The sequence below is a fragment of the Papilio polytes genome, unplaced genomic scaffold, assembly GCF_000836215.1.
Source record: "Papilio polytes unplaced genomic scaffold, Ppol_1.0 DF824270.1, whole genome shotgun sequence".
Lineage (NCBI taxonomy): Eukaryota > Metazoa > Arthropoda > Insecta > Lepidoptera > Papilionidae > Papilio > Papilio polytes.
In genome coordinates this window covers 2005776-2011775 of record NW_013524934.1, presented here as the reverse complement: position 1 = coordinate 2011775, position 6000 = coordinate 2005776, and positions in this window count along the sequence as shown.

The following is a 6000-nucleotide window of genomic DNA, read 5'->3' as shown; positions in this document are numbered from 1 at the left end:
AAGTGTATTTCTAAAATTATTGTAATGCACCATGACACATACGTTAAGGGACATATTTCAAAAGTGACTAAGATATCTACTATAGAATAAAGACTACGCATAATATAATACAATCATGACTGGTATAATTTTTAGAATTGTAGAAGATATAATTAGCATATAAATGGAACTATAATTGTTACATTGTTTTCCGGGACTACTCTGAATCAGAAACGGGTATTTTTGTGAGATATATGATACATGATACATGATACATGATTGTAAGGTTTTTGCTCATAACAAAATGTCAAGCCTAAAAGGATGACAAAAAGATATTTGGTTTATACTAGCTGCTGCTGCGACTCCGTCCGCGTGTAATTTAAAAAACAAAAGTGTGTAGCCTATGTGTTCTTCCTGACTATCCTCTACGTCTATGTCATATTTCATCAAAATCCGTTCAGCCGTTCATGTTACAAACTGTAACAAACATCCATCTAAACTTTTGCATTTATAATATTAGTAAGACAAGTAAGACATAGCTGAAAAATAATAAAAATATGAAACATTTAGTTAAATTACACTCTTATTAAACAATCCTAATCCCAAAATTGTATTAGAAAGAAACTATGTAATAATACATCAAAAAATCATACACAACGTGTGTACGCACATAAATTGGTTCTTTATTATTTGCCTTCCTAGTAACATGATACCTATTGCAGACGACAATTATATTTGCCTTCGCGGTTCGTTGAGTTGTGCAACTGCCGTTGTGCGAAGGAATCTATGCGTTCTGCCATACTACTGATCTAACGGCTGATTGCAGCAAAGCACGTGATTGTGCTTAATATCATTGTATGAAATATGGTTACTATATTTTGATCAGGAAATCAATTTGACCGCATTCGAATCAATAGCTACTTTGCTGCTTGAATGTAGAGATGGATGGATTGCGTGAAAGGTGACATGATCAAAGGAGTGATGACTGAGATGACGTATGATAGAGTTATGTGGAGGACAAAAACCTGTTGCGACACTACGAGAGTAGGATAAGAAGGAAGATGATGATTGTTGCTTGAATGTATTTGCTTTTAATTTCGGGTTTTTTCTCAGCATTTTTTTATTAGAGGACTGTAATAATTTGTCGGCGCAATTCAAAAAGATGTCTTGAATGTTAAAAGACAAATTTTGATGGTAAACGATACCCGTATGTTCACTAAACAACTGACGTATGATACGTGACTTGAGTCTAATTTAGTTTTAAATACACTTTTAAACAACATAGCGCCTCTCACCATGGGTGGGTTCATATCACACTATCGTAAAATAGCATTTGCTTTGTATAAAACACACTAGTGATTTGTCAAACATAGAGAAAAAAGCTCATAATCGATGTCAAATTAACATAAACTCTTCATTTTGACCATAAGCAGAATCAGTGTAAGTTATTGCCTACAGTGTTTTATAATCTGCAGCCTTAAGCCTAGTTTTATTGTTAACGCAGAAAGTTCTTTCACTCAAGAATACTAACTGGTACATATTATTTCTAACAAATATTCTAAGTATATTATCCCTTTAAGATTTGATTTTACTGTTTTGTTCAAAATGAGAAGCAAATGGAAACAATTCTTAAAATCAAAGGATTTGCGAAATGAAAATCTTAGGAAGCCCATAACTTCCGATCAGTAGGCTCAGTATGGATTTCAATCGAAAACATACAAGAACTTTGCAGTACAAATAAATAAGATTATTTGTTGTATTCACGAAGAATACTTTAAAAAAAAAAACCGTTTGGATTATAATATCTTCACAATTTATCTCCACCATTATTTGAAAATAAAACAAAATATCATCTTCAATGTATCTCTATTTCTTTATTACATTAATAAATTCTTAGTTACAGTACTTAAATACATTAAAATATTAAATATGTCACACAATGCATCGGAACCTTTTGTGATGCAATGTGTCCTAACTGAATTTAAAATGACGTGACTCCAAGTATACGAACACTATTGCTATCTTTGTTTTTCCATTAACAATATAAAAGACAGTATTATTGTCGTTATACAAATGTTACAGTGAAGATCACCGTTACATGTTACACTCATAAAGCCATCTTAAATGGTAGCTGTCTGTTAAAGCATTCCGTCATATTCTCTTATCAGATTATTAACCTATTGTAATTCTTATTAAATCATGTCCTGCATTGAATAATGCAGATAGACAGTTAAATATTCTATAATTTAAAATAAAGAAAACAATGATATTAAAACAGAATCAAAGAAAAAATTTTGACCAAACGTTACGATTTCATAAATCGCAGAGTAACTTACGTGTGATCTTAATTCTAAATTCAAATATTTTCACTTTGCGTTCTTCGTTGTTTAATTAAGTAGTTTGTAGCTTAGTATCCAAATGTAATTATAATTAGTAATTTAATATAAGTAATTTTTAAAATATGGGTTATCAATATAAAGCGAAATAATAAATGTGGGACTTTATTTTATAACTTACTTTCCTGTGGTTATTGATAATAAAAGACGCTCAGTTAATAACACTACAAAACTCATAAAACTAAATGAATAGTCGATAGTTCATGATATAGTGGTAATGTCTTCCGATAATTTTTACTTTTTAATTAACTAATTAAAACAGTCAAAGCATAATGTACGAAATAAGGTCACTATTCCAAAGACTTTTGGTTTCTTGTAAATATTATATCTTACTAGATTTCGCATGCGTCTCCGTCCGCGTGGAATTAAAAAAAACTGGTTAGCATATGTGTTCTTTCAGACTATCCTCTACGTCTATACCAAATTTTATCGAAATCCCTTCAGCCGTTTAGGCTACAAACTCTAGCAAACATTCATCTAAACTTTCGCATTTATAATATTAGTATTCAAAAACTGTAAATCGATTATTTAAGTGTCAAAAAGTGTTACATATAATGTAATAATCTTCAGAAACTGAGTATGCTATTACACCTTCTGGTATAATGGTCTTCACATGGCTATCGATCGTATAAAAGAAAAGCGCAACACGCGAACAAAACATTATAGGGAAACAATAACGCCGTATCCAAAATAAATCATCAACAAACGGTATTACCATAAATCAAACGGTAAGAATAGATAAATCAAACAGGATCTATAGAATATCACAACTTTTTTCTTACTTAAAACGTTTATAGAGAATAACTTAATAGAAACATGTACACAGATTGCATAAGAAACATACAATACTTTTGCATTCTATAGGAGGAAACCTAAATAAAGTGTATCATTTTTTAAAATTAGATTCAACTATCCGATAATCGCTACATAACCTATTTAAATCTTCCTAAAAATAAAGAATATTGGTCTCAGGGTAAGATATTAATAAAAGCATTTCTATATAACTTACGATCACTTAGCAGAACTAAAGATCGCAAACTGAATGGGCGATAAACATCCACTTGGAACAGAGCGGAACAATTAATGCGAAACCTAGTAGCTCGTTTACCAACACAGGCAAAAAAAATGTATGTACGGTATGTACTTGTTTTTACCTTTTTAGAGCTTTCATCTGCGCTTATATGTGAATTTTCGTAACCTTTCAAGCCTTTTGGTCCAATGTTTTTAAAATTAAGTACTATCTAGTTATTAAGTTTCGATTTTTCTGCATTCCAAGGGTAGCGTGTTTTAATGTGGCCTTGACATGTACTCTCTTCAGTCAGTCCAAAAATCACCATCATCTTCCAGAGCGACTAAAATTTACTTACATGAATAATGGCTATCCATCATAAATATATGTATAATGCCAATATGTAAAGCTCTTTATATGTCACAACAATGGTATAATTACCATAAGAATGACCCGGAACATGGGCATCTCACGCTTCCGAAAACTCAAGTATGAGATACGTATGAGAGTTTCCAAATGGAAAAATTATAATTTTAATAAGGAAAGTAACATAAAGGAATCTTAACTCACTTTTTCAGACCCTTTTAATATTTGCCTAATGTTTTCTAACCTCTATTAATTAACAGTTTTTATTTAAATAAAGTGTTCTAAATACGACAGTCAGTAGTTCAGTAGTCAATTATTTTATTGGTTTATCAATGACAAACAAGAAAAACCAGACACTTAAGAAAATCCCCTAGAGTTCGCCAAAACAGATAGATCAAATGGGTATCATAAAATTCAAACTTTATTGCAGCTCGGGGTTAGCTGCGAGCGCATCGTCTACGCATCTGAGTATCGGGTGATCCCATTGGTGTATTCCCCCAGGTGTATGCAAATGAATCCCACCCCTAGAACACTTTACGTCCTGCCGAAACGTAAAATTACATTCTAAAAATCCTCTCGTGTTATTTTCCGAGCCGCTATAAAGTTTGAATGGTACACTACAAGAAGGCAGTAACAACTAACAAGGTTAAGGTCATAAATATCCTTGCGGTCGCAGTATAGCAAAGATTGTCCGTGTGAAGGATCGCGGTACAAACCCTAATCCGAGGAGGTAATATGTATGCGAGGAACATTTGTTAACAGTACTATAGATTTTCCTTTGTTATGTGATTTGTGAAGAAAAAAAATGTCAGGATGAATTTGACTACGGCACATTTTTAGTCCTTAGTAATAGGAAACTCTGGTGTAGTCTAACAATCAGAATAGATTAGAAGACTATAGGGAACATATGCGTATTTGGCAGATATTGGAATAGAGGAGATGGTCGATGTAATTGTCGCACATCAGTCACAGCGTCAATGAATATGCATATCGTGTCTGCCGGACGATACAGATGCATTGATTAGCGCCCAGAAGCCTCCTCGCTAACGACCAGCCTTGTGTACAAACGAACCGATACCGACAGGTCTATGATTGGATTTAGCGTGCTTACAATGCTGGCGACATTGTCTATGACATCTTCATGCAATGACAGAGTATACAGAATTTGATTGTCATGCACAGAGTATTAAAGTCGATGCGTGACAGTATCGTTGTGCCTTTATGCTTGTGCGAAGATAGAGGCGTAATGATTACTTATACAGTTTCTCCCATTTCCAGACAAAACGCCTAACTCAGCTGTAACAATTCATTTGATAAGAATTAATTAAACTAATAGAAAATTATCTTAAGTGTCGAGCCGTCCTAATTAAGAGATTTTTAGACAGAAATTTACATTTCCCGCCCTCTGTGATTTGCATACGTTGAATATTTTAATTGAATGTCCGCATAAGTTTGAGAGTTTTTAACGAAAAAGTTTTATGAAAACATCTGTTTTTTCCAACTAAGAGATTCCCAACAATGAATATGTAACTACAAAGTAAACTGGTTTAAAATATCATTTTGGAAGAGTTAGTCGTTGCTTTGTTTTAACTTCATTTTTAAAAGTAGCTAATAACCACTGTATGATAATATTTATGTTTAGAATATTTAGTAACGACATGCGGGAACACCCCGTTGTTAGACGGGATTAGCACATCTAGTCAGGCATTTGGATGAAAGCAATTTAAAGAAATGGAATAGAATTTAATATGACAATATGTTCATTTAAAAGGAAACGTAATACGGGCTTTATTAAAGAAATACATTGCGAGCTTTATTCATTATAATAATAAAGTTCATTATAACGCAAATCGTGCGAATACAAATATAATGACATGGAATTTGTTGTAATGATCAATGAAATGTGTCGTTTTCGAGTTATCTTACCTTTTTGTGTCAATTTAATAAATAAATTATAGTATAACTGGAACATACGTTAATAATAATCGAATATTACTTATTTTACTGCTGTTTTCTTATATCATAAGGAGGCTAATAACTCGTTTAGGTAGGATTGTCAAGGACATCCGCAACAGTAGAGCAACTCCTATTGAACGCACTTCTGCATTTTACTCATTTCCTTCTCCTTATTCTACTCCCGTAGGGTCGGCGCAACAAGTTTTTGTCCTCCTAATCATACGTCATCTCATACATCACTCCCTTTTTGATCATGTCACCTTTTACACAATCCATCCATCTTTTTCTAGGTAA